This window comes from Leptonychotes weddellii, chromosome 1 (genome assembly GCF_054177405.1).
Source record: "Leptonychotes weddellii isolate Sample4059 chromosome 1, ASM5417740v2, whole genome shotgun sequence".
NCBI lineage: Eukaryota > Metazoa > Chordata > Mammalia > Carnivora > Phocidae > Leptonychotes > Leptonychotes weddellii.
Window position 1 is genome coordinate 97,415,256 of NC_138369.1, and position 21,158 is coordinate 97,436,413.

Sequence of the window (21,158 nt, forward strand, 5' to 3'; positions counted from 1 at the left end):
CCCAGTGATAGGTATTAAGGAGGGCACGTATTGCACGGAGCATTGGGTGTTATATGAAAACAATGAATCATGGATCACTACATCAAATACTAATGATGTATGGTGACTAACATAACATAATAAAATAAAATTTTAAAAAAATTTTAAATAAAGGAGGGCATCTGATGTAATGACAACTGGGTGTTGTATGCAACTGATGAATCACTAAATTCTACCCCTGAAAGTAACACTACACTTGAATTCAAATAAAACCTTGAAAGAAGAAGAAGAAAGAAAGAAAGAGAGTATGCTGCTCCTCCCCATCTTCCTTTTATTAGAGCATATTTGGCAATCAGCCTATAAAATTAATCGTATCTGAGTTCTAAGTTTCTACAGAACAAAAAATAGGAAGAAAAGCTTTTTCTGGAAAGGGAAAGAAGATCTTAAAATGGCATCATTATTGATAAATTCTGAAAATGGAGTCTATACAGAGAAATGTGGGTATTCAAGTGTGTCAAGTCTTAGTGTCAGGTCCCATGTCATTAATGTCACCCACTGTGAAGGTCATTCATGAGCTACAATATTCCAGCACCTCCTCAACCACATACACACAGCATTGTAGAGTCAGCTGGTATAATGAAGGAATATAGGCTTTAGAGTCAGACAGTCCAGGTTCATATCTTGGCTCTGTAACTTACTAGCTATGTGACCTTGAATGGAGCTCAGACTTTTCGCTTGCAAAGAGAAGTTAATAACAACTTCAGAAGTTGGGTGCTGGAATTAAATGAGATAATGTATGACACAATTTCCTGTCCTTTTTGGAAAAGTGATGGAACTGCAGGCTGACAAATGACAGCTCCCAGCATTAGAGAGTTAATAAGGAAAAGTTATTCTAAGCTGCTGGTTCAGGGATAGGCATCCTGTCCCAGACAACCCATCAGCCCCACTAATGGGATTTAAAACAGTTGCTACCTCCTCCTTAGTCATGTAATGATTTCTGGACAGCCAGAGAGGCCCATTATCTGCAGTCCCTACTTCTGCACTGACGATAATGACTTCTTAGCACAACAGCAGGGCCGTGGTCTTCCACTTCCTGCTGCACCACTGTACAAAGGACCCTGGTTGAAGTAAAAAAAAAATTGTCATCCCACCACAGAAGCCGGTAGTCTGTGAAATGCTGCCCACTAAATGCCGCAAGAGATCCTGGAAAGTTGTCCTCTAAGGCAAGTGTACCCTCTCAGAGGTTTCCTGGGACAATGTGAATATGACAGATGATAGCATTCCGGTGAGAAAGTGAGACCCCAGCAGGTTGGGGTCTCTGAGGTTGATGCCGAGGTACCAGAAACCTCCCCAGCCAGGTTGCTCTCACTTGCTCTCTCATCCCACTCAGTTCTTACAAGATGGCTGCAGAGCCCAAGGGCTAAAAAAAAAAACACAACACAAAACAAAAAAACTAACGTGCAAAAAAATGCCACAAAACTCTGATTTAAAAATCAATATGCAGGGGCGCCTGGGTGGCTCAGTCAGTTAAGCGACTGCCTTCGGCTCAGGTCATGATCCTGGAGTCCCGGGATCGAGTCCCGCATCGGACTCCCTGCTCAGCGGGGAGTCTGCCTCTCCCTCTGACCCTCCTCCCTCTCGTGCTCTCTGTCTCTCATTCTCTCTCGCAAATAAATAAATAAAATCTTTAAAAAAAATAAAAATAATAAAAATTAAAAAATAAAATAAAAATCAATATCCAGATACAATAATTAACTGAGGTTCCCATTAACATTTTTTCTCTATTGTTTGTATTCTTTATCTTACTATTTTTATCTTGTTAGGTAAAAGTCACCTCAAATCTGGCTTAGTAGTAGGCAAGATATGAATCCTGAATTAATAAAACATATAGTGTAATAAATTAAGGGCTTCTTCCAGGCTTAAGGGGATCCCCCCAAAAATTCCTGGCATTAATCATGAAAGGAAACCCTCACCCAAATGAAGGAAGATATAACATGTTCATTCTTTGATTTGATTTGTCAAATTCATGCAAATGTAGGACTCCAAATGAAAGGAAAAGTATGTACTTGGTTTGGGTTATAAAATGGATGCATGTGAATTTTTAAAAACTGATTTAAAAGCAGAAGAAAAATTTTCTCCTATTTTTTAACTAACTAAAAAAATTTCTCAACTGACTGTTTAATTCAAGGTAGATATCAAATTTATTAAATATTCTCTCTCACTTTAACAAAGAAACTTGTAAAGTTTAAAAACATTCAAGTGAAACTGAAAGCTCTATCAAATGCTGACTGAGTTTAAGTGTACATACCATTTTGGAAAGCATTCTGGCATTATATTTTAAGTGCCTGAAAATGTTCACTCTTGTTATTACATTTCTGGGAATCTATCCTAAAGAAATAATCCCAAATTCAGGAAGAAATTCTGCGGAAAGATATAACAGGAAAAAAAATGGAAGCAAACTATAAAAATGTCCTATCACAGGGAAATAGTTACATAAATTATGGCATGCCTCTATGATCAAATAGCATTAATCATTAAAATATTCTTAGTGATACAAGAAATGATAACTGAAAATAAGCAGAATTTAAAGTGTGCATACAGTATAAGATCAACTATGTAAAAAGGACAGAAGTATAAAAAAATGTTACTAGTAGTTAATTTTAATTTTGTGATATGTATTTTTCTGAAATTTTCAAGCTGTCCACATTAGTATGTATTATGTTTATAATCTGGAAAAATGATATATTTTATCTGTGAAAAATAAATGGGGTTAATTTGCAAAAGAAAAATAATACTTTTCACTGAGTGGCATAACCTGTGCAGACTTGGTTACCAGGCATCCTGGATCCAGAAGAGGAGTAGCTGAGCAGAGGAGAGGGAAGTAAGCGAGGAGCATGAGGGGTCTGGTTGGAAAGACCACCCAGCTGGAGGGCTGGCCTCAAAGTGGATTGTCAGTTCCAAATCACTGGGTCCCACAGGGCAGGGTGAACTGAAGTGCAAGCCAGAGGGTCTGATTTGGTCAGTAGAGCTGCAGCATTGCTCAGAGCCCAGCTATGACCAGAAAATAAATCAAACAATTAAAACTGACCAGAAATGACACAAATGATAGAATTAGTAGACAAAAACATTAAAAGTTATTGTAACTACATTCTGTGTGTTCCAGAACCTAAAAAAAAGATTAAACATGTTAAATAGAAATGTGGAAGATATAGAAAGGCTCAGGTCAAACTAGAAATCAAAACTATAATGTCTAAAAAGAATAATAGTGGAATGGGGTTAGAGTACATTAGACACTGGGGTGCCTGGGTGGCTCTGTCGGTTAAGCAGCTGCCTTTGACTCAGGTCATGATCTCAGGGTCCTGGGATCGAGCCCCACATCAGGCTCCCTGCTCAGTGGAGAACCTGCTTCTCCCTCTCTCTCTGCCTGTCACTCTGCCTACTTGTGCTCTCTCTCTCTATGTCAAATAAATAAATAAAATCTTTTGAAAAAAAAAAAGAGTACTTTAGACATTTCAGAGGGGAAAAAGGATTGGTGAACTTGAAGACATAGCAATAGAAACTATCCAATATGAAACTCAGAGAGACAATAAAGACTGCAAAAAAAAAAAAAGTGAACACACCCTTGGTAGGCTGTGGAACAATGTTAAGTGGCCTAATATACATGTAACTGACGTCCCAAAAACAAGGAAAGAGAATAGGAGACAGATAAAAAGTATCTAAAGAAATAATGACCAAATTCTTTCAAATTTGATAAAATGTATAAACACTCAGATCCAAGTAGTTAAAAAGCAGCTCAACAAGCCCTGGCACTAGCAAATTAAAGAAAACTATACTAAGACATATCCTATTTAAATTGCTTAAAACCAAAACTAATGATGTAATGTATGCTGATTAACATAACAATAAAAAACTCAAATAAATAAACAAATAAATTGCTTAAAACCACTAATAAAGAGAAAAAACTTTTAAGAATCCAGGAAAAAAAAAGATATGTACATGGGAACAAAGATAAGGGAGATAGCAGATTTCTTGTTGGAAGTAAACCGACAATGGAGCAATATCTTCTTGTATTTTTAAATCAACCTAAAATCCTATACACAGCAAACATATCTTTAAAAACAGAGAGCAAATAAAGACTTCTTCAGACACACAAAAGCTGAAAGAATTTATCACCAGCAGTCTTTCAGGCAGAAGGATAAGGATACCAGATGGAAGTATGGATTCACACAAAGGAAAGAAGAGCACCAGTTTTATAAGGGTTAGCATAAAAGATCTTCTTTCTATTTCTAGATCTATTTAAAAGATAACTGACTATTTAAAGCAAAAATGGTAGCAATGTATTGTTAGGTTATTACATATGTAGAAATAAAATGTAAGATATAAATAGCACAAAGTCCAGGATGGGAGAAATGTAAGTATGCTGTTGCAAGGTTCTCATACTCTAAATAAAGTTTGGCATCCAATGTGGGAAGTGTGGCATCCCTAGCTTATCACCATAAACCCTACAACAATCACTAAAATAATTCAAAGAGTTATTAAGTTAATAAGCCCATAAGGAATTTAAAATGGATTCATTAAAAATATTCAACCCAAATGAAGGCAAATAAAGACAATAAAGGAGAATAAAGAACAAATGAGAAAATAGAAAACAAAAACAAGATGGTAAATTTAAACCCAACTGTAGCAATAATCATATTAAATGGTCTAAATACCCCAATTAAAAAACAGCAATTGGGGGCCCCTGGGTGGCTCAGTCGTTAAGCGTCTGCCTTCGGCTCAGGTCATGATCCCAGGGTCCTGGGATTGAGCCCCGCATCGGGCTCCCCGCCCAGCGGGAAGCCTGCTTCTCCCTCTCCCACTCCCCCTGCTTGTGTTCCTGCTCTCGCTATCTCTCTCTCTGTCAAATAAATAAATAAAATCTTAAAAAAAACCAGCAACTGTTAGACTGGATTAAAAAACAAAAGTGTCAAATATAAAGACACAACTAGGTTAAAAGTTAAAGGATGGGCGAGCATATACCATGCTAGTATGGATTTTAAAAAGTTGGAGTGGCTATATTAATAACGGACACAGTAAATATTCTTTCTTTGTAGAGCAGAGGATTACCAGGTGTAAAAAGGGTCATTTCACCAATTTGTCTCAGATGGCTCCAGCAACACCATCTTGGTCTGGTTTGAACAACCTGGGCAGGTGGGGCAGGACACCTTCTACACAGCCAGTGTCGTTCTGGATAGCAGTGCGCTCAGCTACTTTGGGCAGGAAGGTATGCAAACTGCAGGGTGGGAAGGTGGTCTTCCTGTTCCAGTGCTCCTCAGACAGCAGCAATGGGATTAGGGGCCAGGTTAGGCAGATCCCCAAGCTCATCTTCTATGCCTGAGATGCCATGGTGTGGCCTGGCTGCACCATGATGGGCACCAGGAGGAGGCCCTTCTCTGCAGCCGGCCCGCCCGGAAGGAAAGTGTAGGGGACAGCTACCCTTTTATTCCCCAGCCAACCGCCTTTCTGACATCATTAAAAGCTTCACTTACTTTGAAAAAAAAGTGGGGGAGGGTCATTTCATACTGATAAAAGGGTCAGTTCATCAACAGGACATAACAAGCCTAAATGCTGATGCACCCAATGACAAGCTTCAAAATGTATGAAGAAAAACTGATAAAACTGCAAGAACTAAACAAATCAACAACTGTAGGCAGAGATCTCAACATTCTCTGTCAATCATTGATAGAACAAGTAGAAAAGCAGTAAGGATATGGAAAACTTGAAGCAGGTTATCAACCAACTTGACATAATTAAAAATTATAGACCACTGCACCCAACACCAACAGGATTATTTTCAAGTGCACACAAAACATTTACCAAGAGAGACCATAATCTAGCCCATAAATCAAGTCTTAAATAATTCAAAAGGATCCAAATCATACAAAGTATGTTCTCTGAACAAAATAGAATTAAATTAGAAGTATAATTAAATTAATTAAAACAGAAAATCCCAAATATTTTGGAAACTAAATAGCACACTTTCAAATAAACAATGGATCAAAGAAGAAATCAAAAAAGAAGTTAGAAAGTTTATTTTGAAGTAGATGAAAATGGAATCACAACATATCAAAATCTGAAATGTAGCTAACAATATCTGGAGGGAAGTTTCAAGCACTAAACACCTATATTAGAAGAAAATAGAAGTTTCAAATCAATGATCTTATCTTCTACCGTAAGAAACTAGAAAAAGAAAACCAAATTAAACCCAAAGTGATCAGAAGAAAGCAAATCAAGATCAGAACAAAAGTCAATGAAATAGAAAAGAGAAAAACAATAGAGAAAAATCAACGAAACAAAAAGCTGGTCCTTTCAGGAAATCAATAAAATCAATAAATCTCTATCAATACTGATTAGGAAAAAAAAAAGACACACAAAATACCAGTATTAGATATGACTGAGGTGACATCATTACAGATTTCGCAGATATTTAAAAGATAGCAAGGAAACATTATAAACGACTTTATATTAATATATTTGACAACTTAGATGAAATAATCAAATTCCTTGAAAGATACAAACTGCCAAAACTCACTCAAGAAGAAATAATCTATTTCTTTATTAGATAGTCCTATATCTAGAAATTGAATTTGTAGTGAAAAATCTTCCCACAAAAAAACATTTCAGGCCTAAATGACTTCAGTGATTAATTTTACCACACATTTTGGGAGAAATAATACCAATTTTATATAAGCTTGTCAAGAAACTTAGAAATCAGGATAAAGTTCCCAACTCACTTTATCAGGCCAGAATTACTATGATACCAAAACCATACAAACACAATTCAAAGAAAGCAAACTGCAGACTGATATCACCATGAACATAAAATTCATGACAAAATTTTGCTAAATTCTTGATAAATTTAACAAATCCAATCCACCAACATGTAAAAAGTATAATACATCATAACTGAGTTTTACCCTAAGAATGGAAGCTTGATTTAATATTCAAAAAAGCAATTAATATAATTGGCCATATTAACAGATTAAAAACTAAAAGCTGTATTATTTCAAAAGATGCAGAAAAAAACATTTAACAATCCAGCATCCATTCATTATAAAATCTCTTAGAAAACTTGGAATAGAAAGGAACTTTCTCAACCTAATGAAGAACATCTACAAGAAAGCCTATAGTGAACGTCATAGTTAATGGTGAATATCTGAATGTTTTCCCTCTAAAATCCAGAACATGGCAAGAAGAAGTAAAACTGTCTTTATTAGCAGATAGCATAATAATTTACGTAGAAAAGAGCCTAGAATAAGCAAAAACACTTTGAAAAGAAAGCATGAGTTTGAAGAACTTACACAACCTGACTTACAGAGTCCAGAATTAGACCTACCTAAATATTTTTATTTGACTATAGTTGACATTCAATGTTGTATTAGTTTGGGATATACAAAATGATTCAGCATCTCTCTACATTATGCTATGCTCATAACCAGTGTAGCTACCACCTGTCACCATACAATGCTATTACAATATCACTGACTACATTCCCTATGCTGTGCCTTTTATTGCCATGACTTCATTCCATAATTGAAGGCCTATATCTCCCACTCCCCTTCACCTATTTTCCCCATCCCCCACTTCTTGGAACCATCAGTTCGTTCTCTGTGTTTATAGGTGTGATTCTGCTTTTTGGAGGGAGGTAGGTGAGGGATGGGCCTGAACAGGTGATGGGTATTAAGGAGGGCACTTGTGTTGAGCACTGGTGTTATATGTGAGCGATGAATCACCAAATTCTACTCCTGAAATGAATATTACACTATATGTTAACTAACTAGGATTTAAGTAAAAATTTGAAATGAAAAAAATTGATAATATCAAGAGTTGGCAAAGATTTGGAGCAACTGGAATTCTCATACATTGCTGATGGGAATGTAAAATGGTACAATTATTTTGGAAAAGAGTTTGGCAGTTTCTTAAAAAGTTAAACATAAATTTAGCATGTGACCCAGCCATATGTATATATTAGGTAAATGCTTAACAAATATGAAAACATGTCCAAACAAAAACTCATGTGTAATGTTCATAGCAACTTTATTTGTGTTAACCAATAATTGGAAAGAAACCAAATACCCATTAGCAGATGAATAGATAAAGAAATTGTGGTATGTCCATAGAGTGGAATAGTACTAGCAACAAAAAGAATGAGCTACTAATATGCAAAGCATCATAGATGAATCTCAAAGTAATAATACTGAATGAAAAAAGCCAAACCACACCAAAAAAAGAATACATACTATCTGATTCAATTTATATAAAATATTAGAAAATAAAAATAAATCTAAGGTTACAGGAAACAGAAAGAGGATGTCTAGGGATGGAGTGGGGTGCAAGGAGAGGGGGAAAAGGGGATCACAAAGAAGCACAAGGAAAGCTTGATTGGTGGTAGATACATGCATTGTCTTGACTGGAGTGACCACCGGGTGACACATATGTCAAAGATTATCAAATTACGCTCTATAAATAGGGCCAGTCTGTTGTACATCAATTATCCTTCAACTAAGGTTCTTATTTAAAGCCAAAACATGGAATATACCCAAAAAAGACAAATCAGGTGAGGTGCTATAGGTGTGGGAGGAGGGAGTTTTGAGGAAACCCAAAAATGTCATAAAGGGAGTGAGGACGTCAGAGAAAATGCTTAGGAAACAGGATTCCTATAAGCAGACTTTACCTACTTAACGATTTTGCCTGAGCAGCAGAGTATACCATCAATGGATGAATCCAAACGTCAAATTCAATTAAATATTGTACTTAGCAAGTGATATTTTCTTCAGCTTCATTGAATTCTTTCAGCCTTTAAAGCCACAGTGATTTCCATGATTGTTAAATCCCATAGAAAACCTAGAATGATGACACTGACCAAAGGGAAGGATTTGCGACTACACCCAGATGAAAACATTTGATTACGTGTTTGCCTCCTCAGTTCAAAAAAAGCAAGTTGTGTCTGGCTTTTCCACCAGCTTTTCTGAAGTATAAAATTGCTGACACTCATAAATATGGAAGAAAGAAAGGAAGAGACAAGAGCGCACAATGAAAAAGATTGGAAAGTTGACTTTATTTTATAACAGGAGGGCTAGAAATCACATGCCGTCTAAAAGATAACCACAAGAACATAACATAAACTTTAAACTTTCAACTATGTCTGAAATCTATAAACCTGCAATCAGATCTACTATTGGCAAGCCACAAGGACTTTGTGTGACACGGGGACAGAGGCAAAACAATCCTTCAAAATTGGAATACGAGGCCCGGCTGCTGATGTAAAAGTGAACAATGATTAAACTATCAATCAAACAGATTTTTTAAATATGTTGCGTGTCATAGCTAGAGATTTCAAATCCAGGACAAAATCTGGTGTTAGTTACAAGTGGGATGAATTGGGTGGTCTCTTAGTACACAGATGATCACAAAATCAGCATAATGTGGAAATCAATTCAAGGACTCTCTTCTTCATCTCAGCTCATGAAGATTCCAAATTAATAAAAGCAATGTTACAGATTTATGAGCCATGGCCCTGCAAAGTGTTTTATGCTATTTTCCAAGTTATTTACCATGTTTCAAAGCAAAATCATTTAATATGAACTCCATTCTCTAACTATACCTAAATATCTTTACTTTTTAAACAACTGAATTTGTGGTTATTTTTTCCAGATGCACAGCACTTCCAAAAAAAACAAAACAAAAAACACTGGGTAAATTTCATCCCTGAACCATCTGGAGAGTCGGAAGAAATGGGGTTGGTCTCAGTGTCAATTCTCTCTAGAGCCTATTTTATGCTCACTCATATCCAATTGAATATCCCTCCCTATATGGGAATATTTAATTGAAATATTACAAGCTCCCATGTGATCACTTCCTCCTCAAGTTTGTTTCCAGGGAAAACTCTTCCTCTGCAGTTGAATGTTGTACGCTGCTTCTCAGAAAATGAAAGCACAGTGTGATTCTCTTTATGTTACTACCGCCAGAAACCAAATCCAAATTTCTGGCCGGAACATCATAATCTGCCTGGCCTTGGTGCCTAACAGGAAGGGAACTTTCTCCTTCTGAAATATGACCTCTGCTTCTTAGCAGGTATTCTGTTTCATTGTGCAAGCCACTGTAAGATCTTTCAGGAATAGACAAAATGTGTAACTAAAATAAATGCAATTGAGAGCAAATATTAAATAACATTTTATGTTTGTACCCTGCAGAAGCTTACATTCATCTCACAAGTATTTGCATTCACTATTATGTGCCAGGCACAGCTTTAAGCACTCATATATGGAAATGCACAAAAGTTGGTTCCCACCTCAAGGGACTCATAGGCTAGTGGGAGAAATAGACAAGAAAAGTGAAATTTCTATGGGTGGTTGCAGAGTTTCACAAGAAGGAAAGAGTTTTAGGGATTCAAATATCTCATTTCATCTAAAGCCATGCCCCCTTAGAAAGACAGTATTAAGAATTACAAGGGACAGCATTCTTCTGTTGTGTCCTCCAGTTATTTCTCCAACCTTAATACTCCCTTTTGGTCGACATCTACTCACCTCTCCTCACCTGAAGACAATGACCCCAATTTCAAATGTTCTGGTGCAATTCTGAGACTTCATACCAGATCATATGCCCTATGTTTCAGAAATGCAATTCCCAGATGCATTCATTCCTACCTTCATGCTCTAGCTCAGGCTGTACCACCCGACCCAAGAAGCACTCCTGCCGCTCTACCACCTCCTTGTCCATCCAATCCTTTAAGTAACCTTCAAGGCCCAGAGTACCATTTTTTTTTTCCTTCACGCTACAATCGTCTCTGTTCTCTGAACTCCTGATATACTTACAAGAATTTAGTCCCGCTTTTACCCTCCAGTTGTTTCCTGTATATTAGTTTTAACCACTCTTTCAGAAACCGTGGGCTCTAATAATGCTCAGAACACAGTAAATGCTCAAAAAAATATAGGTTAATCCTAATTTATGTGAAAATTGAGGTCAAGTGGGACTATAATTTTTCCAAGGTAACAGGGCTAAACAATAAATGCACTTTCAATGCTACCATTTATCACATACCAATACGCCAAGTCATATGTTATTCAAAATTAAAGTAAAAATAGATTCAGGGTTCTTTAGCTTTCAAGCAAGCATTTACGTCATATGTTTTACTCAAATCCACCATATTATGATGATAATACATTTTATTTGTTGAGTATATATTTGGTGCCAAGAATTGTATATCAGCTCTTTCGCTTAATCTTCATAAACCCATCTGTAGTAAATATTACCATTCCCCGAAAAGGTTAAAGAATTTGTTCACATGCTCATTGCATAAAATTGAGGCAAGATTCTAAGCTAGGTCTCTCTGGCTTCAAATCTTTTGTTCTTCACCACTCTGCCCCACCTCTGAATTACCAAAAAAAGTCCAATCTTACATTAATTCATTAATTAATAAAAGTGTATGAGATTTGTTCATGCAATCCATATTATACTGAGCTCATACCATGGTCCACATTATGTAGCACAAACCAGAGAGTGGAATTTTCCATAACATTTTAGTCCTAGAGATGTTAAACCTACAATTATCTAGGTTAATTACATAAAAATCATGTAGTCAGTCACCTGAGTGATCCAGGTTGTCTGGACAATGAGCAACTAAAAAAAGTACTTTGTTTGTTTTTATTTAGAGAGAAAGAGAGAGAGAGAGAGAGCACATGTGTGCATGAGTGGAGGGGAAGGGGCAAGCAGACTCCATGCTGAGTGTGGAACCCAATGTGGGGCTCGATCCCAGGACCCTGAGATCATGAGCTCAGCTGAAATCAAGAATCAGATGCTTAACTGACTAAGCCACCCAGGTGCCCCAGAACTGTACTTTGTACACACCTGGTGGTCCAGACTTTAAAATTGTTTTATTACAGTGGGGTGTGTGTGTGTGTGTGTGTTTGGTGTTTGGTGTTTTTTTTTTAAATAAACTGATAGATCCTCTAGATTTCAGCCTGAAGCGCTCATTTCTTTGTCTTTCTCCTCTGGTCAAATCATTGCATCTAATTAATTGTGCAGGTTGTGAGGTGGGTTCCCCCTTCCCCCCTCTCCCCCCGCCAGTCCATTGCTAGTTTCACAAGTGGTGTAATAATTACCATTGGGTCAGGTAAATTTATTACAGAATGCATTTCTTCTGCACACGCACACATTTTATTAATGCAATTGGTAATTATTTACTTATTTACTATCAATAGTGCCTCAAAGTCGGTGGGACCTTAATTACTTCCTAATTATCCAGTCCTCTATTTCTTTATAAAGATGGACTTGAAAACAGCAGTTCAATAGCTGACATTTTACAACTAACATTGATTTCTTCTCCCTCCTCATTTATTGATGGACCATTGTCTCTCTCCTGTATTTCGTCTTTCCTGATAAAGTTGTAAATGACTCTGCTTATTCTTTTTAATTCCTTCAGTTAGCATTAGCTCAGTTGGGCACTTTATTGTACGTGACTTTCCTGGCTGTACTCATTCTATTGAGATTCTCTTGTTTGAATCCTTCCCTGTGATCCATTTCCAGTAAATGTTCCTTTCACCTTTAAACTTTTCTGTTTCATATCCTATAAATTGTGTGCCCCCTTCCACAAAATTATACTACAAAATCATCATCCTTACCTCGTGCCAGCATACACCCTATTGCTTTTAAAGTTGTCCCTTTTCTTCCTTTTTGTAGCTTTCATATCCCTAAAAGTTGCAGATACTCAATCACTTACATATTTCCCCAGAAAAAAACAGATTCATCAATGACTAGCATATGTATTTACCTCCAGTAGCCTGGGGAAAACAAAAACAATCAGAATAATTCTATAAATAGGAGCTTCATCAGTTTAATCTTTTCAAAATTTCCACAAACGCAGCCATTCTGCCCCAGGTAAGATTCTCCTCAGTGATTTGCTCTGTCCACAGCACAAGACCCTTATCTATCTCCATTCTCATTCCAAGCTCCAACATGTGCTGCAAACTGTGAGTAATCTCTGCAGAGTGAAACAGAAAGGGAGATAACATTTCCACTTAAATAGCAGTGAACATTTCTTTACTAACATTTACACCTTTGGTGGTAATTTTTTGGTGTGCTGCTTTCCTTTCTGAAAGTGACCTTTATCCTGCTTCTAAGTATCCTAAAATGTGAAAGACAAAAACAAAAAACTAAAATTTTAAACTTAATCCATGGCATGAAACATGACAAAGTACAGTATCGTGTTCGTTTCCTATGGCTGCTGTAACAAATTACCATAAGCTTGGGGCTTAAGGCAACACAAGTTTATCATCATAGAGTTCTGAAGGTCAGAAGTCTGAAGTGGGTCTCACTGGGCTAAAAATCAAGATGGTGGCAGGACTGCATTCTTTCTGGAAGAGAATCCATTTTCTTACGTTTTCCAGCTTCTAGAGGCTGCCCACAGTTTTGGCTTCTGGCTCCCTTCCGTCTCTGAGCAAGCAGCCCGGTGGATGCATCCTTCTCACACCGCATCACTCTGATACTGACTCCTGTTCGCGTCTTTCACCTGTAAGAACCCTTGGGCCCACTTGAAAAGACCAGGACAATTTCCTCATCTCAAAATCCGCTGATTAGCAACCTTCATTCCTCCTTGCCATGTAACATAATATATTCACACATTCTGGGGATTCAAACGGGGACATCTTGGGGGTGGAGAAGGGGCATTATTCTCCCTATTATAGCATTGAGTAAATTTGAGTATGTTATTTTTTAAAAAAAGAAAAAGAACTTGCATTTTCAAAGACATATATCCCCTTCTAAACAGACACTGGGGGAGACCTCATACTTATTCTAATCTTGCTACAAGTGATAGAAGGATTGGGGAGTGGGGTGCTGTCTTCAAGCTCAATAGAACATTCTTACAATAGCCACAATTTGAGCAAACTTTTAGGCATTTCTGAATTTGTGAACACAGCTAACAGTCATTTGAAAGCAAATGTACTGACTCTGATACATAATCAAGAAGGTAACACTTGGAGTCAAAACAGATGAAAGCCATGAAATGGTGAGATTGATGTTTCCAGTAGACTCATTTTTCTTATAAATAATAACAATAGTATCATAATAATAAGAAAAATAACTAATTGAGCATTCACTAGATGCCCAATAATGTTCTGGGAGCTTCACATTAATTATCTTAACAGCCCTGTGACATAGGTACTATTATTAACCCCATTTTACAGGTGAGCTTAATGTCTTTAAGGTTACTGGGCTAGGAAGTAGAAGAGCTAGGATTCTAACTCAATAAATTTGCTCTTAACCCTGTCACCAGCCACATACCCTCATAATTCTATTTTCTTTACAATTAACTGCCCACCCACATCTCCCATTTACTTCAGGAGCAAAACAGCCTACTAAAAGGCAGAAAAATTATTTAAATACAATACTAAAAATAATTAAAAGCTAAAAAGTCAGATGACATATTTATTTGGTTTGTGCTTTGTGACATTTAGTTTAAAATAGCATCGTAACCACAAAATTAGACAGAAATGAGACAAAGACCAAGAGATGACTCCAAACAGATTCCTAAAAGCGTTCATCTAAAAAAATCTAGTGCCTCAGATTTTCTTCCCAGCATTTGTGGGAGCATACATTAAGTACTTAAAAATTTAAAATGCTACTCTGCCTTAGAAAGATCATCTCTAGCTGTCATCTTTATTGACAAATAGGGGGAGGGGGGCTATCAGTCCTGGAGGTAAGTCAGAAAGACATAGGCACCCACAATATGACGTCTCAATATTCGTGAAAAGGCTGAGAGAAGCCAAATCAGCCTTTTGGCAGGCAAATGAACTCCTCTGAGGCTCCGACCTAAGCAGAAGCACCGAGAAGACAGCTTAAGCCTAGAGGGTAGGGGCTTTGGGGGGCACATAATACTAAAAGAAACATATATAGTCACCTCTTATCCCTACTAAGCTAAGTATGTAAAGTCAACTTTACCCCCATAAAAATTCAGCCAGTCACCCTATCCATTAAGGTCACAATAGGGAAAATCCAAACCCATTTCAAGTGAATTGTGGGAAGTCTATGTCTTCCCTGGGATTTCTGCAAATTCCCAGAATTCTATTGTCATAAACACTTCGAGCATTCAGCTCCCACCTCTGCTCAGCTACTTCAGTTGAAAGATCATTGTGCCTTCCCTGGCCAGTTATTTTTCATACTACATCAACCTAGGCATAGATCTCCATCCCTTTCCATCATTTACACACATACACACACACAGCAAAACACTCATGGCAGCATGGCGCCTGTGTCTGAATGTCTGGGAATACTGAAAAAGAATATATCACACAAAAACTCACATTTGATATTAAAAATTTCCATTCATAACAGTTCCTGGCTATTCTCTATGTCTCCTCTACCTTTCTCACATCTTGCCTCTTACACCAGCCCAGTCAGAAGCAAAAATACATATGTATTTTGTGTATGTGTATACATGTGCATATATATATATGCACACACATACACGTTCCTCCCACCTTCCTCTGCAGAATAACTTACCTCCCTCCAGTTCCTCAATATCTGGATTACCTTGGAGTAACCGAAGTCCAGAATTCTGATATTACCATTGTAGAAGCCCTGGTTAAGTTCTTGGACAAAGACCAACTTGTCCTCCATTTCCAATATGGATGTTATGCGGCAGGATGGGAAGTTCTATTTACATAAGAGGTAAGCAGATAAAATAATAAACAAAGGTGTTATCAGCTACACTATTTTAGTTCCTGCCCTGTGTATTACCTGCTCTGTGTGTTACCAAGCTGTGCCATATCCTAACCGCCTGTTGGAATTGCCCTCTTGCTTTCCAATTCCATAGCACTTCCCAGAACCAACTGTGCAGTACCTGGACTATCAACACTCTCCACAGACTCCATTGTCTCCCCATCCAACCCAGACACTGCTGCTGGAATCACCTTCACAAATGCTTGCTTTGTAATCTCATTGCTTGGTTTAAGAACACAAAAGTTCCCTTTTTCCAAATAGAATGTTTTTAAATGTAAGCTAACCTTCATCTGACCATTTATCTAATCAACCCCATTCCTTTTCACTTCTCTCTACAAATCCACTTTGTGGCCAAGCAAATCTATTTTCAAACCCCAGTCAGGAGGATTTACTTAGACTCAAAGGCATGTTTGTGGTTACTTGCATGTCAATTTCAGTTCTAAACTATTCCTTTCCCTTCCTCATCCACACATATTCATTGGCACTTCAAAATGAGGTCAATTTCCTATCCTATAGCATGTCCCTGTTGATACCATCCAACTGCTCAGCCCTCAGGCCCTTTATCAGTAAAGGACTCTGTCATCCTATTTATCTAAACAAAATAGCTATCTTTAATTGAGCATGTACTGTGTGTTATGCACTTTGCATGAGGATTGGTTCATTTAATCCTCCCCACCAAAAAATATTAAACATGTGTATTATTATCCCAGTTAACAGATCAGGAAAGTGATGCATAGCTAGAACATGGCAGAACAAGGTTTTGATGGACTGAGTCCATCACCTGTGACTTAAGCACAATACTATAAAAGTCTAAGCCAATTATGAGTCATTTATGTTTGTATAATCTTTTAATTCATCTATACCATGAACTACTGAAAGTAATGGGATGATTCCTTCTACCCTATTTATTTCTATTTCTTGTCTCTCTCTGTCTCTGTTGTTCTCTCTCTTGTGGGTATTTGACTTAAAAATAGGGCCATAGAAGACAATCAAAGTGCAATGATATAATGGTATTTATTATTCCCATAGATAAAATTTGGTTACTGCTCTAGCCAATCTATCAATACCAGCTGTCCTCTAGTTCTGATTTGAAGAATTATCACTTAAGAATAATAGATTTGTATCTAAAATTGTTACAAGTTGTACTCTAGAAGCCCTTAACAGGCAGAATTGTTAGAAATTCTGCAAAATCAAATTCTTTCCAGACAGCATGGGAATATCATCTGCTCTTTTCCTTATTTTCAATGAATAAAAAATAAGAAATGTAGCACTTCTATAGAATCAAATTTCTTCAGAAAAAAAACTGGAGAAAAGTAGTTCTAAACTAAAATATGTAAAAATCAGTATCTGTTTGCAAAAGTCCAAGAGGGAACTAATCTGTCTTTCCTCCCCAGACAAAAATAAGAGCACATAACAGCCTTCTTGATAATATAGCTGAGTAAATATTGCCAGAATTTATTCTACAAAGAGTCAAATAGTCCATTTCTTAAAGCCATTAGTGTTAGTAAGCCTATACATGTTGAATAGCCTTAAGGAATAAAATTAATCCAAGAAAACAAAATCATATTTCTTCCTCAAAATTGTAATAGGAGAAAATATGTAAAAGGGATAGAATAATCAAGGATTTATTTTATAATCACCCCTCAAAAAACCCACTCCCACTAAAGCAAATCTTAAAACCCTCTGTAAAAACAATGGATATTTGATAGCTGTGGACTTTTATTCTACCCATTCTTATATTTACATAACGATACCTACATTCAATTTCCAACTACCAACTAGTAGAGTTAGGTTGGGGGATTTACACTGGTTAATTTCTAACCCCTGCCTTACAACTAGTCTACTCAAAAAATGCAAAATAATTTTTATGTTGCTCTTTGTTAAAGGGTATAAAGAAATAAGTCCACTGGCAGGAAAAGCAGTTATGTAATACATTCTAGGGTATCCTGCAAAAGTTTTTCAAAATACGTGTTACTTTGACTTATCTATTTGTCAGCTCTCCTCCATAAGCAAAAACTTGGGGGGCGCCTGGGTGGCTCAGTCGGTTAAGCATCTGCCTTCGGCTCAGGTCATGATCTCAGGGTCCTGGGATCGAGCCCCACATCGGGCTCCCTGCTCTGCGGGAGGCCTGCTTCTCCCTCTCCCACTCCCCCTGCTTGTGTTCCCTCTCTAGCCGTGTCTCTCTCTGTCAAATAAATAAATAAAATCTTTAAAAAAAAAAAGAAAACTTGGAATAGGTACTTGGAGATGCATTTCTTTTTCTTCTTCTTTTTTTTTTTTTCAAAAACTGGGTATAATAAAATGAACTAAAATACTTTCATAGAAATTGTGTTTATGTTAGATTAATTTGTAGAATCTGGCTTATTCACTAAAACTGTAAAAACATTTTTACTATCAGTCCCTCTTGACTCATTTAATGACGAAAGTTAAAGACTTCATAACAGTTTCATGCGCCTAGATGTTTTTGCATACTTCATTATGAAAACAGAGTTTAAAGATAAACACCAACTTTTGATAACGTTGATAAATCACTTCAGTGGATAGAACAATCAATGGGGCATACCAGAAAAGAGAACACTTTTAATTCTCAAAATACTCAACCTTAAAAATACTTAATACTATGTAAATGTAATAAAGATTATCCAATACATTTCATAGTGATTTAAGCAGGGGACGATCAGCACGCAAGAGGGAATGAGGGAGCGTATTGATCCAAATAGGCATTTGGTCATTTAGAGGAGGAGGAGAAGGAAGGTAGTTAATGCTTCTTGAGCACATCCAATTTGTTAGATATCATTCCAAGTAACTTGACATGAATGACTGTGTCTAAGCCTATCCTTATCCCCATTACACAGATGAGGAAATGAAACAGTAGCTAGCTCATGCTTGCGTTTTCATTTTGTTTTTCTCTGATTCTTTTGAGCAAATAGCTTGAGAGGAAAGAGAAGGAAGAAAAGGGGCAGCCAAGTGGATAAAGTAGCAAATACTTCCTTTCTAGCGGAAAAAGAAAATGTGTTCACTGTCCATGTTATCTACTTGGGTTCGGTACTTGTTTTCTAACCAAGGACTCAAACTGAGATCAGTGGGAGAATCTTCCCTTTCTAAGAGTACGGGAATTTCTAAACAATACCAGGCAGTGCAGAAATCTGCCCAACTGAGATTCTGCAAAGTAAATAAAATAAATAAACAAATAATGATAACAATAAAAAATAAATCACAAAAAGAATTTTTCTTAAAAGACAAATTAGAAAAATCCCCCATTCCAGGTAGATCAGGTAGAGAATTCTATATTCCTCTGGACTAAAGTCAGCCAGGGCTTGGACCTCAGCACCAGTATCACCTCCACTGGCCGAGAGCGCTTGTGCAGTGCACAATCTACAATATCACATACTGAGTCCTGGGACCGGGTGGGTAGGTCGGTTTTGTTAAAAGCCTTCATGCTCTAACAAATTTGGGAGCCTCATTTACTGTCCTCCCATTACAGCCTTGAACCAAAGACCCAGCAACACCTTTCTGGTCATGGCACATCCTGCTCCCTTGCCGAGAACACCTTCTACACCTTTCCTTGTCTACCTGGGGGACCACTACTCACTAACTTAAATGTCACTTCTTTTGGGAAGCCCTCTCCAAAGGAAAAGTTAAGAAAGAGAACACAGACCAGGCAGGAGATTGATGTTGCCTGAAGGAAATATTTAGTAGCCAAGAATAGCCAAATCTTGGTCTGAGAACCAGACTAAAAAAAGGAAATGTCTTGGGTTTAATCCCTTCTTTCCTCAATGTGCTACAATATACATAGTGAGTAATACAGTGCTCATGTGCTTCCAATATTTACTCATTCTGTGTATGTTTCTGGAATCCCTATTTCCAAATGGGAAAGGTTGGGCTTTGGAGTCAGACAGACCTAAGTGTTGTCCTTTGATGAATTTCTTGAAGCGTCAGTTTCCTCAGATATAAAATGGGCATAATAATATGTACTCTAGCAAAGTGTCATACTAGATGCTTTCTAAAAGTTAGTCCCTCCCATTCCCTTAGACAAAATTAAAAATATGCTTACTTTCCCCCAATCCTGCTAATATGTAAACTAGGACCAAAACCATGTCTTGTTTACATAGATTCTCTTTGTGTAGTCTCACCACCATCCCCACACCATCACAATATCTTACACATAAATATTTGTTCAATAAATATTTGATAAATGCATACAAGGCTAAATATAGTCCCTGCCCTTAAGAACTTTAACAATTTATAGGAGAGATACCAAAATTTTCCATAATAACTACAGTATGTAACAAAGCCAACACTGGGATATTAAGTACAATGAAAGTTGTTCCTTTCCTCATCTCTGATACTCATTTATTCATAACAAATATTTAAAGAGTATACACCTTTAAGAAAAGAGTGTGTGTGGTAAGCAAGTCACTGTACATAGTAGGAGCTACAGGGGGAGGAGAGCAAAACTGAAGGGCAGTCTCTACCTTAAAGTCTAAATGAGGACAAGAAACACATGTCTAAGTAAATAGAAGGCAATATGGACTCTGATGATTACCAAAGTGACATTCCAGAGGAATTTTGTAGAGAAGAGAGCACTGTAAAATGGCGAGCTTATGATTCTCCTTGTGCTCACATATAACTTTATGGCAAGGCGAGAGAAAACAGTAAATACAAGGACAAACTAAGGACAAAAGCTAAGGAAGGATGGGCCAAAGATAGTGGCTTTATTATTTTGATGGTCAATACATACTGTATTGCAGAACAAAAAGGAGTGGAAGCTAAACACCAAAATGCTAACAGGTGTGAATTCATTGTGATTAGATTGTAATTTTTTTCTAGGAATGTATATCTTTTTTCTTTTCTACATTTATTTATTCACCGTAAATTAATTGGGCTTTTTTTGTTTTTTTTATTTTGTTATGTTATGTTAATCACCATACCTTACATCATTACTTTTTGATGTAGTGTTCCATGATTCATTGTTTGTGTATCAAACTCAACACCCAAAGAACAAATAATCCAATCAAGAAATGGGCAGGGCTTGAAGCTAGGCCGCCATCATGAACGACACAGTAACTATCCGGACCAGGAAGTTCATGACTAACCGACTACTTCAGCGGAAACAGATGGTCATTGTTCTTCACCCCGGAAAGGCAACAGTACCCAAGACAGAAATTCGGGAAAAACTAGCCAAAATGTACAAGACCACACCAGATGTCATATTTGTGTTTGGATTCAGAACCCATTTTGGTGGTGGCAAGACAACTGGCTTTGGCATGATATATGATTCCTTGGATTATGCAAAGAAAAATGAACCCAAACACAGACTTGCAAGACATGGCCTGTATGAGAAGAAAAAGACATCAAGAAAACAGCGAAAGGAACGCAAGAACAGAATGAAGAAAGTCAGGGGGACTGCAAAAGCCAATGTT